The sequence below is a fragment of the Scylla paramamosain genome, chromosome 44, assembly GCF_035594125.1.
Source record: "Scylla paramamosain isolate STU-SP2022 chromosome 44, ASM3559412v1, whole genome shotgun sequence".
NCBI classification, from domain to species: Eukaryota; Metazoa; Arthropoda; class Malacostraca; order Decapoda; family Portunidae; genus Scylla; species Scylla paramamosain.
In genome coordinates this window covers 5,741,762-5,759,836 of record NC_087194.1, presented here as the reverse complement: position 1 = coordinate 5,759,836, position 18,075 = coordinate 5,741,762, and the positions used below count along the sequence as shown (strand labels likewise).

General features: G+C 46.3%; 1 long non-coding RNA gene across 1 annotated transcript in view; it reads left to right on the top strand.

The window, feature by feature from the left end:
• LOC135094027 (uncharacterized) overlaps positions 1-17,858 on the top strand; it is a 31,653-nt gene extending 13,795 nt beyond the window's left edge. The window contains exons 3-4 of the long non-coding RNA XR_010263548.1: positions 4,512-4,602; positions 17,748-17,858. This is a non-coding gene — a long non-coding RNA (uncharacterized LOC135094027). The remainder of the gene's footprint in view (positions 1-4,511; positions 4,603-17,747) is intronic.
• The last annotated feature ends 217 nt before the right edge of the window (positions 17,859-18,075 follow it).

Genomic DNA, 18,075 nt, shown 5'->3' with positions numbered 1-18,075 from the left:
CAAGTCTATATTACTTGGGTGCTGGTATCGTGTTCAACGTCTTCCCGACTATGTTCCTTGTTTTAGCTGCCATTATTTTAGTTTTCAGAATTATTTTTACTCTTCCCACCTCATCTTTTACAATTTTTAGCGATTCTCGCAATGTTCTTTCCGGTTTTCTTCCCATCACCTACATATTTTATCGATTCTTGAGTGGCTATACCTTTTACAGTGTAGAAGCTATCACAATGCATTTTGGTGGGTCCCTGCACATGTTAAAGTTCAGGAGAATGAGAAGGCCGATAGCCTGGCTAAGGAGGCGGCAACTCGGGTTGCTCCTTCCAACCCCATTCCCTCTCATGACTTATACTCCAGTATAAAGGTGGCAATTGTTGCCAGTTGACAGGGCAGATGGGAGGATTTGACCGGATGAGACTTTCTAGTGGAGTGTCCCAGTCTGGTGAAGTTATGGGAACGATTTTTTTTCTGTTGCCACGATGAGGATGGGATTTTCCAAGTCTTCTGGTCTTCTAAACAAATTATAGATTCCTATTTTATTTAATTTATCAGTAATATACGAGTAGTATTGGACAGAACTATATCTTTGCACTGGAAGAACATAACAAGAATTTAAGAAATAAGAGAAGCAGCAAGGAGCCATCAAGTCTACACTTGGCAGTCCCTGTATGAAATACGAGTATACCTACCTATTTCCGCTTGTCATCCCCATCCATAAATTTGCCTAATCTTCCCTTAAAGCTCCCTAATGACTCAGTACTAACGATTTTTTTCAAGCTTCAACCCGTTATTTGTTGTTCTATCCTGGTTACTGATCCTAAGAATTTTGCTTACGTACCCCATTTTATAATTTTTATTCCACTTAAAGATTTCTATCAGGTCCCCTCTTAGCCTACGTCTCTCTAAATAATGTAAATTTAACAGTTTCAGTCTTGATTTGTAAGGAATACTCCTCATCCACTGTATCCTTTTAGTCATTCTCCTTTGTACTGATTCTAATAGACCTATAGCCTTCCCGTAACATGGGGACCAGAACTGCGCAGCGTAGTCTAGATGAGGTCTGACCAAATATAACTTTAATATTACTTCCGGTCTTCTACTTTTAACACTCCAGGAAATTAATCCTAATACCCTATTTGCCCTGTTTCTGGCCTCTATGCATTGCTTTCTTAGACGGAGTTCAGAGCTAACTATAACTCCTAAATCTTTCTCGTACGCTGAACCTACCAGAGTTTCGTTTATTGTTTATTGTTTATTGTGTACCTACTGTGTGGGTTTCCTCTACCTACGCTAAGTATTTTGCATTTGTTGGTATTAAACTGTATTTGCCATCTGTCTGTCCATTCGTTCATCCTATCTCACTCTGCCTGCAAGGCGATGGCATCTGATTCTGACCTAAATAATCTACCTATCTTCATGTCATCCGCAAATCTACTAACATCACTACTAATTCCATTATCCAAGTCATTAATATATATCAAAAACAACAAAGGAACTAATACTGATCCCTGTGGCACCCCACTAATTACTTGATCCCACTCGGATTTAGAGCCGTTTATTACAACTCTCTGTCGCCTGTCGCTTAGCTATGACCTCATCCAGCCTAACACCTTCCCATCTATCCCGTGTGCCCTAACCTTTCTCATGATCCTCTGATGGGGTATCTTGTCAAACGCTTTACTAAAGTCCAGATATAAGATGTCATAACTATCACCATTATCTACTGCCTCGTACACCCTACTGTAAAAACTTAACAAGTTCGTCAGGCAAGACTTCCCGGGAAATTCGTGAAGCCATGCTGTGACTGATTTATCAAGTTTTGTTTGTTTAAATGCTTTCTAATGTTCATCGCTATTACTGACTCTATTATGTTATCTTCTACAGAAGTTAAGCTGACAGGTATATAATTAAACAGAGTTTTATTTTCTTTCTTAAAGATGGATACTACATTAGCCTGCCTCCACATTACTGGTACCTCACCTGACTCAAGTGATTTCCTAAAGACAGAAACTAATGGCTCACCAATAACCTCTTTGCATTCCTTAAGTACTCTGGGATATATTTCATCTGGTCCTGGTGTCTTAAATTTTTTTTAGGCTATCTATCTCTTGTTCCACTATCTCCTTAGTAATGGTAATATCTGTCAGCTACTCATTCTCATCTGCTCTAAACGTTTGTTCACTATTCGGCACATCCTGCATGTTTTCCTGGGTGAAGACTGTCAAAACTCATTCAGAATTTTATTAATCTCCTCCCCAGAACTAACCAGTTCCCCATCAGCTGCCTTTAATGGACCTATTGTTTCTTTATTCTTCGTCCTATATACCTGATGTAGGCGTAACAAAAAACGCCAGGTCTTGCGGCCTGGGTCAGTGGGGTCAGTGTCTTGAGCACGTAACAAACAACGCCAGCAACAGTGGTCTGGGTCGGTGGGGTCAGTACCCCGTCACTTTAAATTAATTTAACTAACTAAAACACTACTGTACCAGTTCTCATTTTTTGTTACTTAAGTTTTTTTCTTTTATGGCTCTTCCTATTTACTATTTTTTTACCTATAATTTTGTTTTTAATACTGACATTTTAAGAACTGCAATCTTTGCCCTTTTAAAGGTTTGTAGCAGCGCTATATGACAGCGATGTTGCGACGCCATAAATTAAATCAATCAATCAGTCAATCTCTCCATTATTCATCAATGATCTTTTAAATCAATCTCCTTGTCCTATCCACTCCACGCTTTTCCTGTCCACTCCACATTTTTCATACCCACTCTATACTTTTTTCGTGTCTTTTTCACTGACCCTTCAGGAAAGAAAACTTCACACAGAGAAGCCACAGAACGCCTGACTTCTAATCTTTTTGACTGGGATAGAGCACACTTGATGTTGTTCAGTGCTTCAAAAACTCAGTTCCCCCTCCTGTCAACTTGACACAACCTTCTAGAATCTCCCCTTCTCCAGCGACACTCAGTGATTCCTCTCTTCTGCATTGAACATCATCGGTTTGTCCTTTACTAAAAGACCATACTTGTACATCCCATCTCTTGCTAAAAGAGCTTCTATCAGGTTACGCGTTCTGAGTCGTCAGTCGACAGTATTTATTTATTTATTTTATTTATTTATTTATTTTTTCTGACACCCTTAGCTGCTACCTTCTGTTCAAGGGCCTTATCGTTTATGTATGGAGTACGTTTTACATGTATTATGGGGTTCCACTCAAACTACTCTTCTAGACAGGATGTAATCAAAAGCATTTCGCCCTATCATATTTCCTCTAACTGACTTTTTTTTTTTCTCCACATATCCTGTCATTGCCGCATGTTGCATTCTTTGTTGTCTTCTACAGCTATTTTCACGCTAACATCTCTTCTGATCCTTCTAACTTCATGTCTCCCCTCTTTCTGTGGCTTCGCTGCACAAGACTCTTCCTTCTCTCACCCGGATTCTATCCACCTCTCTAATGCAAGAGTTACTTATATTGTAATGATTCATCCCTTTTCTGGTAAACTGTGGAACTCCATGCATGATGTGTATTTTCTCCTTACTATAATTTGAACTGTTTTATCTAGCCAAGACCTCCTTCATTAATAGAAAGTGTCAAAGTATTTCAAGATGTAACTCCCCTCGTGACTTCTGGCATCTAGCCAAAAAATGTCTCCAATAACTTTGCTTCTTTTTCTTTCCCTCCTCTATTTCAATCAGATGGCACCACTGCTGTCACATCTATCTCTAAAGCTGAACTCTTCTCTCAAACCTCTGCTAAAAACGCTACCTTGGACGAATCAGGGCTTGTTCCTCCCTTTCCTCCACCATCTTACTAGTTCATATTACCTATTAAAATTTTTCGCAATGATGTTTTCCATGCCCTCGCTGGCCTAAATCCTTGGAAGGCTTATGGACCTGATGAGGTCCCTCCTATTATTCTCTGAAACCTGCGTGCCTCCGTGCTTGCACCTTGCCTAGTCAAACTCTTTCAGTTCTGTCTGTCAACATCTACCTTTCCTTCTTGCTGGACGTTTGCATACATTCAGTTTTTTTCTAAAAAGGGTGACCGTTCTAATCCCTTAAACTACCGTCCTATTTCTTTAATTTTCTGCCTACCTATCTAAGTTTTTGAATCTATCCTCAACAGGAAGGTTCTTAAACATCCATCACTTCACAACCCTTTATCTGATCTCTTATCCGTCAAGGCCGCTCTACTGGCGATCTTCTGGCTTTCCTTACTGAGTCTTGGTCATCCTCTTTTGGAGATTTTGGTGAAACCTTTGCTGTTGCCTCAGATAAATCAAAAGCTTTTGATAGAGTCAGGCATAAAGCTTTGATTTCCAAACTACCCTCCTACGGCTTCTATCCTTCTCTCTGTAACTAGAGAGAGAGAGAGAGAGAGAGAGAGAGAGAGAGAGAGAGAGAGAGAGAGAGAGAGAGAGAGAGAGAGAGAGAGAATGTATGAACTTGATCTAGCATAAACTCTCTCTCTCTCTCTCTCTCTCTCTCTCTCTCTCTCTTGTCGAAACCAGGTTTTCTTTTAAGCCGTCGCCAGATGGTACATGGGGCGCTAAGTTGCCAAGCGGCCGATGGACTGGTATGGTGGGGCAAGTTAACAGAAAGGTTAGTTTATATATATATATATATATATATATATATATATATATATATATATATATATATATATATATATATATATATATATATATATATATATATATATATATATATAATATTAATATTATCACGGCCCTTGTACCCGCATCGCCAACTACTAATCTCTCCAACTAACCATCGGCTTCGAATACCGTCTCGACCACACCGTGGCGGTATCATAGAGACGAAGCTTTGGAAACACGTCTCGATTCACGTCTCGATCGGGCTAACCGAGCTGAGGACTGACTTCCACCTCCACACCTAGTCAGTCTCACTCGCTTCTCGCAGTTGGAACCATCCTCCCTCCTGCTGCCTGGAATTGTTTACATTAAATCAGTTAGAAGAAGAGGTGATAAACACGAGCACACACACACACTCACACTCTTCATTACGTACACGCCTGAGCTACTTATATTTGTTTTATTTTGCGTATATATTTGTTTTCCTTTATTGCTTATTATTTGGAACATGTTACATTCACTGTGTTGCTTATTAACTTGTATATGTTTCGTCACCTTTGGTTTCCGTTATTGCTTATTAGCTTGTATATGTTATGTAAGTATATACATACTTGAACCCAAGCGGGATCACTGTGTCCTAGATAAGTTGCACCCGCTATGCCTGCTTCAGGTAGTAGATATTTAGTTTAATAGTGAATGTAAGTTTTACTTCATACTCGTTTCATTACCTTGTGCTGCAAGAAAGTGTACAACACACCTCTATTCAGCCAACTTCTACCACTACACGTGCTTGTAACACATACTGGGGGCCTGACCGCGACAGTATCTAATGAACTGGTGTGATTTGTATGTTCACGTAATTGCTAGTTAAGTAATCACAGTTTCTGACTTGTTAAGGTTTGTTTTCAGGCATACATACCCCACTGACATACGTACATAACCACATTATTCACACTCATTTTCGTCACTTCATTTGTCTCACGAGCATCTGCTGGTGGGTGCACGGTGACCTTGCCTTTAAATATTTCACAATAGGCCTGGTGAACAGGTAAAGGGCTAAGTGCGTATTCACATCAGTAGTTGTATCGGTTTCAGGTAGGGATTATTCCGTGGAATGTAGTTCACTTCCTCGCATAATGCTCCGAGACTCGTGCTCACTCATTCGGGGCCATTGAAGCTCCAAATCAATTCTTAATTTCCTCGCGAGTAAGTAGACCAGTCTAAACTCAAAAGAGTACTTTAGGCCAGCTCCTGTTTGTTGTGAGGTACATCATTCGCTGACTTACAGCTAGTTACATCATTCGCTTACTTACAGCTAGTTACGTCTGTAAAGGAAAGGCTCATCAGGGGTCGCGCCCCTCTCTTAAAGGTTGTAACTCGTATCCAAGGGTGCAAATCCCGTCTTTGCGGTTAATAATTTTCTCGATTCTTGTGTCAAGGCTTTAACTCAAGTGAAACTTAGGAGATAACTTGTGGTAGAATTGATATCAAATATTTTCATTTACTACTCAAGTGAGTACATTGAAATGGCGAAATTCCTAGACCATAGAGAATTTGTAGGAAATCCTTCTGTAGAAGAACTTAAAGCCTACAAAGTAACCAAGGATCAACTAAAACACATTGCTAGTGGTTTCGAGATTCCATTCCAACATGACATTCGAAAAGATGACCTCATGACTCATTTTAACTCATCTTGGAGAAGAACCAAGCCCTAATAAAGGACTCGAGATAGGTCACACTAAAGAACCCAATATCCTTTCTAGAAAATCTTAAAAAACTTAAAATGAAAACCTTGCAAATGCAGATAGAATATGAGGAGGAGGAGAAGGAGAGACAGAGAACATGAGTGAACAAAGAGAACGTGAGGAGAGACAGTATAACAAGGAGAAGGAGAGATAGAACATAAGGAGAGACAGAGTATAACAAGAAGGAGAGATAGAACATAAGGAGAAACAAGCAGAGAAAGAGCTCACTAGTTCTGCTGCAAAAAAAAAAAAATCAAACAAGGCTAAGATTAATAAAATATTTGTCCCTCTCACCACAATTCTCAAATCAAGATCCCGAAAGTTTCATCAGGGAGTTCTAGTCATCTGCTGAACACTTTGAATTGCCTCAGGAGGTTTGGACAAGGCTCTTAAGGCCCAAGCTCACTGAGAAAGCTTTAAAACTATCTTGGGAGGTCTAGAAAATAACACTGATTATACCTCGGTTAAGAAAGGTATTCTAGCGGCATATTCCATTACAACAGAGGGTTACAGACAAAAATTTAGGAATCTTAACAAACTCCGACACCAGACATATTGGAGTTCGCATCGAATAAGTACAGAGCGCTGCAAAAGTGGCTTAAATCGGCTTTAGTCACAATATATGACCAGCTAGTAAACTTGATCGCCTTAGAGGAATTTAAACGCAAGGTGCCTCATTCAGTTGTAATGCACATCACCAGCAGAGACGAGACACTTACTTAAAGCTGCTGAAATTGCAGACGTGTTTTCACTGATTCACCGTCCAGGTCCCGTGGGAGAGAGGAAGGCTGAGTCAATAGTTAAGTCCGGTGCAGGTGCTGTAAACAATGGCAAGTGAGTCGTTAGTAGTAACAAGTTCTCGCCAGTGTGTTCATACTGCAAAAAGTCTGGCCACCTCATAAGAGATTGTCCTAATCCCAAGTGCAAAGTAGCAAAAGGTGCTTTTACTAAACCATTGGTCTTACTTAACACTACGAAAACAGATCCCTCTAACAAGTTATCTATTCCACTTATTTCTGAAGGATCAGTCTCCTTTGGTGATAAAATATTCAGTAAATATCATAAGGGGTACTGCTGGAGGACAGTCATTTGTGCTAAAATCAGCAGTCCCTGGGATTGAAAAAGATGAAAAGGTGTATTTAAAGGATTTTCATGATCCATTTCCACTCCCGCTAGCCAGAGTACACCTTGACAGTCCTATAGTGAAGGGAGAAGTGATTGTTGGGGTCAGTAATGATCAATTTTTGCCCGTACGTAATGCTGAGTTTTTACTGGCTAATGACTTGGTCGGTGGTGCAGTCTTTCCACCTCTTGTCATTAAAGACTCACCACTCCCATATAATCCTACAGAGGATCTTGAGCGGGAACAATCTAATTTGTTTCCGGTTTGTGCCGTGACCCGAGCACAAGCCGCCTAGAACAATCCCGTTGCTGCTCAGTCTTTGCCCAAACCTCCTAATCCTCCAGCTCAAGTGAACCTAAATCAATTGTTCACTACTGAAGTTCTCTGTGGCCCAAAACTTTCACCCCCAAGTCATTCCTAAGGATCAGACCATTCACTGCCAGTCAATTTACTACCAAGGCGACATCCTTGTGAGAGTGTGTAGACCACCTAAACTCAGTGACGATTCAGCATGGGCTGAGGTCCATCAAGTAGTCTCGCCAGGAGTCTTGAGAACACCGGTGATAGAGATCGCTCATGAAAACGTTGTTGGACACTTAGTTATCACGGAAACCTGTGATAAAATATGGAGTCATTTTTACTGGCCTGCTCTAGGGAAAGACGTAGCCTCATTTGTTAATTCATGTCATGCGTGTCAAGTTGCAGGCAGACCTAAGCAAACCATCCCTTCTTACCCCCTACATCCTTTACAAGTTCCTTCAGAACCATTTCACAAAATAATCATTGATGTTGCAGGGCCCTTAACAAAAACCAAGAAGGGTAACCTATACATCCTAAATGTACTTAACCCAACTACTGGGTATCCTGAGTCTTTCCCTATTAAGAACATCAATGATAAAACTGTTGTCTAAATTCACCCACATGTTTACCACCTATGGCATTCCCCAGGAAATACAGAGCGATCGGAACAAACTTCACGAGTGATCTCTTCCGGGCTGTCTTAACTGAACTTGGTATTACGCAGACTCTAGCGACCGCTTAACATCCGAAGTCTCAGGGTGCTCTAGAAACGTATCATCAAACCCTAAAATCAATGTTAGAAAGTTTTGTTACGAACAGGACCAGGAATGGAACGAGGCACTGGTCTTCATGTTTGCTAAGTATCACGGTCCATATGACATCCTCAAGAACGTAAGTGATACAAATTATATAATTGAGACTCCTGATCGTCTTAAGTCTTCACAATTAATTCATGCTAACTTGTTCAAATTAATACAAGCACCCAACGCCTGCACCAGACTCTCCAACTGCAGTGTTACCTGTTCCTTGTGGGTCAAATATAATCGCACAAACTAAGCAAGTAGTTTTAGACACCACTCCAGATATACAAGACACCTCCAGTAACTCAAATATACTTGAACATTTACACGATGACCTCAGTCACCTGTGACTATCTTCCTCACAAGCACAGGACATCATTTCACTTGTGGAGCAACATCAAGATGTTTTTCAAAACCACCCACAACAGTGCCCCTTGACGACGTGCAAATTTTACCAAGCACCTCACCTATCCGCCAAGCTCCTTACCGTCTACATCCTCAGAAACGAGAGCTGATGAGGAAAGAGGTTGATTACCTACTCACGCAGGGGTTGGCTGCACCTAGTCACACCCCTTGGCCTTCACCGTGCATACTCGTCCCCAAAGAAGATGGTCAACTACGCTTCTGCACGGACTACAGACGAGTGAATGCTATCACAGTGACAGGTGTCTATCCATTACCACGAATAGACAATCTCCTTGATGAGGTGGGACAATCCAAATTTGTAACTAAGATTTGCCTCTTAAAAGGCTACTATCAAATACCACTCACTAAGAGAGCTCAGGAAATTTCAGCCTTCATTACCCCCTTTGGCCTTTTTCACTACTTGGTGGCTCCATTTGGGTGGCTCCATTTGGGACTTAAGAAATTGCCAAGCCACCTTCCAAAGGGCCATGAATCACCTCGTTCAAGACCTAGTCGGAGTTTCGGTGTACTTAGACGATCTTATCTTCTCAGATAATTGGAAGCAGCATATCCACTAACTTGCTATGATGTTCCACAGACTGCAGGAGGCACGGCTGACGATAAAATTGGCCAAAACTACATTCGGTGGGACAACAGTCACCTACTTGGGCACCATGTGGGACATGGCCCAGAGCCAGAGCCGCCAACGTGTCCGCCGTACTGGAGTTTCCGGTGCCAACCTCCAAGAGGGAGAACGGTGCTTCCTCGGAATGGCGGGTTTCTTCCATCGGTTCTGCCCGAACTTCTTGGAAAAAGCCGCCCCTTTGACAGGATTAAGCAGTGGAACTGCCAAATTCGAGTGGACACCAGACTGTCAGCGGACATTTGATCAACTCAAAAATCTTATAGCTCGCGAGCTGGTACTGCAAGCACTGGACATCTCCCAGCCATTCTCTCTGCAAACCGACGCCAACGACATCGCCTCAGGGGCAGTCCTCCTACAGATGAACGGAATCGATAATCCGGTGGCATATCACCCAGCCAAATTTAACAGCCACCAGAGGAATTAAAGCACCAGCGAGAAGGAACTGCTCTCAATTGTCTCTGCAATTCAAATTTGAATGCTACCTGCACGTCAGCGCCAAGCCCCTGCAGGTATTCACCGACCACAATTCTCTTGACATACCTACGGCGAAACAAGTTTACCAACCAGCGTCTTCTCCGGTGGTCACTTCTCCTCCAGCCTTATAACATAGCCATCCGACACATTAAAGGCTCTGATAATATCATCGCCGACGCTCTCTCGCGTCAGTTAGAAGAAGAGGTGACAAACACAAACACGTGCACACACACACACACACGCACATGTACACTCACACTCTTCATTACGTACACGCCTGAGCTATTTATATTTGTGTTATAATTTGGGTATATATTTGTTTTCCTTTACTGCTTATTATTTGGAACATGTTACATTCACTTCGTTGCTTATTGACTTGTATATGTTTCGTGATCTTTGCTTTCCTTTACTGCTTATTAGCATGTATATGTTATATAAGTGTGTACATACTTACTTGAACTCAAGCGGGATCACTTTGTCCTAGATAAGTTGCACGCGCTATGCCCGCTTCAGGTAATGGATATTTAGTTTAATAATGATTGTAAGTTTTATTTCATACTCGTTTCACTACCTTATGCTGCAGGAAAGGGAAACACATCCCCTAGTCAACCAGCTTTATATATATATATATATATATATATATATATATATATATATATATATATATATATATATATATATATATATATATATATATATATATATATATATAATTTTTTTTTTTTTTTTTTTTTTTGTCCGACCGCCGTTCCCGCGCTTGGAACAAGGAGGGTGCCGTCCCTGTTCCCCCCGGGAGCCCCAGCCGCACACCAGGGTACCCCAGGGTTGCCTATCGGCCTCCCCAAGCTAGAGTACATCACCCTCGACGATGTTGCTTCCGTGGTGACCGAGGCGTGAGCGAGCCGTCCGGCACCGTCAACTGCACCGCCTTTCCTGGGCAGAATTGTCGGCAAGGGCGTGTAAGAAAGGCGTTGTGGCTCGGGGTTACTGGCTAGGATAGTTCGGATGATCGGATGATGTGATAAAGACGGTCGGGGCAGACCAGGCTCCGGAGGATGCCTGTAGAGGGTGGCCCACCGTTGGAGGAAGTGCAGGTTCCAAGGCACCCACTGCGTCTGACGGTGGGTAGTAGGTTTTAACGTCGGCGACATGGATAGTGCACTCACCTGTCCACACGGCGTAGGACACCTGGTATGGATTGTGCGTGTGAGTGACAGTGAATGGGCCTGACCAGCGAGGTAAAAGCTTAGAGTTCCGTTGATTGGGTGGAGTGGTGACTAGGATGCGTGTACCCGGTTGGAAGGGATTCTCCAAACGCAAATAGGTGGCGTGCCTATTGCAAGGTAGCTTGTTGGGCGACTCGCAGTGCATCTCGGAGAGTCTAGTCAGAGATAGGAGTCATGACGAGGTGAACTGCAGGAGCTGGGTAGTGTCGATCAGGCGGGAGGGCAGCTACCCGCCCGAAGATTACTTCAAAAGGGCTGTAGCCATGGGCGTCGTGAGGTGCCGAGTTGAGGGCTAGTTGAGCAGAGGCGACAGCGTCCAGCCAGCTGGATTGAGGTTCCTCCACTCTTATTGCTCAGAGGATGTTGCCAGTTGTCCGATGAGATCGTTCGGCAATTCCGTTACCCTGGGGGTGATATGGGGAGGTTCACACCAAGGTGCAACTGGTAAATTCACACCTGCGGTCCAAGAGTTTCCTCCGAGGTATCCCAAACACGGAGACAACCCGGTCCATCAGTGCACGAGCCACTGTCGTTCCCATCACTGGAGGGTATGAGGATAATGAAGCAAAAGAAGCAGTCAATGAGGGTGATGAAACGTTTACCCCAATGTGGTGGTAAGGTCCCATCACGTTTACAGCCAGAGTATCACATGGTTTGGAATTCGCTATGGTTCCAGGTGGCACAGACGGATTGCGGAAGTCTGTCCCAAGTTGGCATCCTTTACAACGAGTCACTACTCTCCGGGCGATGAGTGTTATCTTGAGGGGCGTGGTACTGCTGCCTGAACTTGCCTATAGTCTTGCAGATTCCCAGATGTCCCCCAGCTGTGCTATGGAGCAGAGACATAGCTTGTCTGGCGCTCTTTGCCCCCAAGGCGGGATGTCCCAGTCGGTGAAACAGGTGGCTGCCAATCGAAGTCCTGGGGATGGGCGTTCACCGTGCTTTACAGCGAAGACTGCAGTCTTCATCTCGGTTTGCACATCACTGGGAAGTGAGACTAGCTGAAGGGAGATTGAAAGCAGGCGAGACAGGCCGTTCACATGTGCCTCTGACTTTCCCAGACAGTGCTTGATCTCGAATTCGTGCTCTTCCAAAGAGCACACCCATGTATGTAAAAAACGATCTTCCGATTTCATTGACCGCAGCCATTGGAGACTATAGTGGTCGGTGAACACGTGAAAGTGGTTGCAGCGGAGATAAGGGTGGAATTTCTCCAGTGCCCAGACCACTGCGAAGCACTCTTTCTTGGTAGCGCTGTAATTCTTGTCCGAGGCTCTCAGGGTGCTGCTTTCATAGGTGATGACAGGTTCTTTGTCCTGCACTTGAGCTAGTACTGCTCCTAGACCCAGATCGCTGGCGTCCATGTACAAGCAGAACGAGAGTGCAAAGTTTGGGAAGGTCGTGACTGGGAGTGGCTTGTTAGTGCTGCCTTGAGGTCGTGGAAAGCATTCTCGCGTTCTCTGTTCCGTTACAACGCCACATCCTTTCGGGTGAGCGTGTACTTCTCTATCAGAGAAGTTCTTAATGAATCGGCGATAGTACACCGCCATGCCCAAAAAGGACTGTAGTTCTTTGACGGTGGTGGGGCTCGAGACACTGTGAATCGCCGCCAAGTTTTTCGAGTCAGCCCTTAGTTCGTCCTTTGATATGACGTGATCAAGGAAGGTCGTTTCTCGCTGCGCTAGAGCACATTTGGTCGATTTCAGTTTCAACCCGGCCTCGCGTAGCCTCACAAACACGCAGTGAAGGCATACCAGGTGGTCATCCCAGGTGGCAGAAAATACCACGACGTTACCTAAATAGCACAGGCAAATCTCCTATGACATTCCTTCCAGCACCTGGTCCATCAGGCGGGCGCATGTTGCGGGACCATTGCAGAGCCCAAAGGCGACAACGTTTGATTCGTATAAGCGTCCTTAGCTGGTGTGAAAAGCAGTCTTGCGCTTATCCCGCTCACTTGGTGATCTGCTAATAGCCTGACTGCAATTCTAGGGTGGTGAACCATACCGACCCATGGAGGGCTTCTAAGGTGTCGTCTATCCTTGGCAGTAGGTGTGCATTCTTAATGGTGACGTTATTCAGGCGGTGGAAGTCGAGGCAAAATCTGCGAGATCCATGCTTCTTTGGTGGTCATCACCACGGCGGCGGCCCACAGACTGATGGACGGCCAGATGACTACCTGCTGTAGCATCCTCTGCACCTGGTCTTCTTCCTTTTCTAAGTAGGATGGGGTTTTGTTATCGGAAGTGTAGTCGGATAGGCGGCCCCATGGTGTGGATCTCGTGTTCAGCTAGGGTGGTGCGGCATAGGTCGCCATTATCTTGCAAGAAGATATGACAAAACTCGTTCAAGAGTAGCCCCAAGTCATGGCGCTGCTATTCCTTCAGCTCTGGTGGGAAGTCAGGCAGTACCAGCTTCAGGTCTGAGGGGGGCGGTTCATTGATTTCGACAGGCTCTAGGATCCCCAGGGTACACCCTTGTTCTAAGATGAGAAGCTCAGTGGAGTGGTTAGCTAGCCGAACACTGGTGTATGGCCCTGCAGAAGTGGAGGGGCAGGCTCTCGGCAGGCAGGCTCGGAGATGGTTCAGACAGCAGGGGTTGGTTTAGGTCAACCTTATGTGTTATGTCTACCTACCTCCAGCTGTGTGCCGGCAGTTTTAGCTGTTGCGGTAAAAAAAAAAAAAAAAGCTGGAAAGGGTCGGAAGCCCTGGTAGGTTGGTAGGTGGTTGTCTTGTTCCCATCGATCGGAGCAATATTTGGCTTGCTCCTGTAAGTGTCTGGGAGGTTGTAGGGCCTGGCCACTCGGAGCCTGGTGTCAATGAAAGTCCCCAGGGCTTCTGTACCGAGTAGGTCATAGGCGGTGCTCAGTCTGGGGACGACCAGGAAGTTGATGGCTGTTGACACACCTGCCCATTCTGCTTGGAGGGCCGAGGTTTCCCCTGCTATTTAGATCGTCATTCGGTCAGCGCCCTCGACACAGGTAGTAAAGTCCATATAGGGATCCCGGAGTTGCCGGTGGTGCTCATATACGTAGCTTGCCGCTCAACCAACTGCGAAAGGATCTGGTATCGACTAAGAGACGAGCCGGGATTCCCTTAATAGTGAGGTTCACACGGATTCCAGGGGAAGAAGGGGTGTGGGACCAGGTCACCCTCTAGTGGTTCTGTAACTAGTTTAACTTCTTAGGGTGATGCGGATCTCGGTGCCTATTTGAAAGCTGCTGGTTGTGTCTGGCTGGGCCCTGTCTGGGGTTTCATTGCCCCCTGGTCGGCTCGACACTGTTGGTAGTTGGTGGGTCCGAAGGGATTATTTCCATGCTGTGTGATTCGGGGCGGCCTTCTAGGCTGCGTGGTTCAGCTCGGCTGGAATGGAGTTCATCCAGGCCCCTACGGGCTTCTGCCAGGAGTTCGGCTCACATCGCAGTTTGCCACTTCTGGATTCCTTCATCTCGATTTGCCAGTTGCGCAGGCCCTTCATGTTGTTGTCCAGCCAGCGGAAGTAAGACCGGCACCTTCGTGGTCGGTGGAGTTCTGCTCTTCCCCCCTGCAGGCCCTCCTGTCCACCCGCCCAGGGTTGGGATCTGGGCGTCGGGCATTCCTGTGGTTAGGGGGATCAAATGGTGATGGGGCCGCAGTACTAGTGTCTAGGAAGGTCGTGACTGAAGTAGTTGAGGCACCACAGCGGGCCACAATCCCTGGTCCAGGTTGAGGATCCCAGTGACCGAGGGGCCTTCAGCACGGAGCCTCAATACAGTCAAGAAGGACACGGTCGATGCCTGCCGATGCTCCGCGTCTAGGGGGTTTTGACAACAGTGCTGGCCCAGTACAAGGATCACTGCCTGGGGGAAGCCTTCTCGGGCCATGCGTCAGTCAGCGTTGGAAGTGATGGGTAGCGCCTGGTTCGGCAGCAGGAGCGCTCGGCGAACAGTCTCTTGGCCCCAGGTGAGGTTCAGCAGCCGTGACAGTGCGTTGCCGTGGGATCAGGTTGAGCCCAGGTTCTTGATTAGCTTCCTCTGCAGATGACTTCAGGAGATGTTCTCTGGGAGACTCGCTAGGAAGGCCTCTGCCTCAGGGCCTATCGCCAGGCGGCACCAGGTTGCCTTCTCGTCGTCCCCTTACTTGTGGGCCCAGCAGTGGAGCTCAAAGAGTTTGATCCATTCTTGGATCGTCTGCCGGACAGCACGGAAGGAAGAGGGTCCCTTCACGTCCATGTCGTCCAGCTGCACCGTGTGGTGGTGCTTCCAAGCAGACCTGCCAGAGATGGTAGTATTCATCCTGCTGCCCATGTACATAATTAAGTTCACAGAATATCATCAGGTATCATGCGTTGAGGGAGAAACCACAAAGGGATTTGGTAGGATTGGGGAGCCAGGGAGGATGCGGTTCTATGATAGTGCCCTTTTCCTGGGGCAAAGGGGTGGGGTGCCACTGCCAGCCCCTGCAGCTTCTTCCTATCTACCTACCACCACCTAGTGGAGAGGACCTACCACATACCTTGGGTAATTCGTCATGACCCTACACCTTGGTTTACGTCTGGTGGTGCTCACACCTAGGCGGGTCTTTCCCTCGTTGTGGCTGGTCCTTTCCTTTGGTTCCTCTGTCCTTCAATATGGCGTGTTTGATGACCCGCCGGGCCTACGGGAGTGTCGCAGTCGACCCTGGCACGAGGCACGTCCCGAAGCATCCCCTGTTGGCACGCATGGGTTGTCTGAGTGGCTTACCTAACTAAGAGTGTGAGAAGGGTCAGTCGCGGCATAGCGGATACAGACGCCGTACCTGCTAGCAGGGGCTGGGTTCCTTATTCCCTTCCTAATGCTCCGACCAGTTGTCCTCCCCCTATGATGTTATTCCTCTCACACGCAGACACTCCCAGTAACGAATAGCCACGGCGTCTAGGAGAGATCCTAACGACTGTGGCCGCGTGGTATCCCAACAGACCGCTGCAGTCAACCGGAAGCGCTTGCCACGAAGTCACAGTCCACCAGTCACTCTATACATTCATACTCTGAGGAGATGGTTCGTTACTTGTCTCTGCCGAGTAACTTGCACTTAGTACCAGGCGACTCCCTGCCTGTCTTGAGGGTCTACACCTAAGCTAAGCCATACCAGAGGAAAGATCACATCCTACTCAATGCGACAATGTTACGTGCCACCGGAGGGTAAAGAGGGACCGGTGACTCCTTAGGGGTTGCTGTCTCCCACCACTAACCTACGTTCTATTCGATCGGCCAATGGCACAGCATCTCCCAACACATCTACCTACAAGTGTCAGGTCGGACATGTGTTCACTCTACACTTCCAGGCCGATGATTTCCTCGGGTATACCGGAGTGGCACCCTCCCAGTCCGCCACGGGGGCCCCAGCCGCACAGCAGGCCCCCCAGGGTCGCCTGTCGGCCTGCCCAATCATCCCTTAAGCTAGAGTACATCACCCTCGACGATGTTGCTTCCGTGGTGACCGGGACGTGAGTGAGCCGTCCGCCACTGTCAACTGCACCGCTTTTCCTGGGCAGAAGTGTCGGCAGGGGCGTATATTAAGGCTGTTGTGGCTCGGGGTTACTGGTTAGGCTGGGGTGATCGCCGCTGGTCGCTGTTAAGGTTCGTTGCCGAAGGATGGCACTCAACGTCCGTGGAGTTATCTGATGTCCCAGGCGCCCTTCGGGCGTGTGCGTTCCTGCGCTCAGGGCCCGCTGATACGGCACTCAGGACGCTTCCATTTGAGGATGTCATTTGAGGGTGCTGTGCTAGCTTGCTGTACTCTGTTCATTTATGTAAGATTACTACACGTTAGTCTTAGTCACGAGGCGCGGAGTCGACCCTTCGGGAGACGCTGACACGCTGAGGCTGCCTGAAGGCGGAGCTCGCTGAGCACACGGCCTCCTCTCGCTAGAGATGTCTTTTTTCTGTCTTGGTTTTCCCTCGCTTCCTAAGAGGGTTGTTGTTATTCCCAGCGCCCGGCCCAAGGATTCACGTTGATGGGGTTGTTGTCAGCAGGAGCTGTTTTTTTGTGTATACGCGAAGCTGGGTCAGCAGTAGCTGCTTTCATATAAATAAGGAGTCACGTGGACAGAGCTGGGTCAGCAGTAACCGTTTTCGTACAAACACAAGTTGTCGCCCTTCGTGCCTACCCTCAGAGGGTTGTTACTCCCTCGTCCTCTCTGTGGCTTCCTCCGGAGGTTGTTATTCGTAGCGCCCGTCCTGAGGTGTCAAGCGGACGTCACGGGATCAGTCGATTTTCATGTTAACACCGGCCTTCCGGCCGCATCTACTACCCTCTCACAGCTCGTATGCGCGCCCACGGGCGCGTGCGTGCCTACAGGTGCGTGCGTGCGTGTTTTGCATGGTCTGTGCGTGGAGCGTAATACATTATATATATATATATATATATATATATATATATATATATATATATATATATATATACTTTTATTTCAGGAGGTGGACATTGGACTTGGACCCTTCGCTATGAGCCCATCTCGAGCCACAGTTGTTGATTTCACCTCGCCAGTGCAAGTAATTGCAGTCAGGGTGCTTGCTGGTCGTGGCAATTTTGAAATAGATCCTTGGGGCTTTCTGCTAGCACTAGGTCCCATGGTGTGGGCGGCAACTGCAGTCACTCTTCTGCTATTGCCTGTCATTCAATCACTTTTGTCTTGCATCTACTTTCATGGGATGGTTGACAAGAATCATTGGAGCATTCTGCAGCTGGATATTTTTGGAATATTGGTACAGGAAGGTAAGTTATTTGTATATCATATACAAC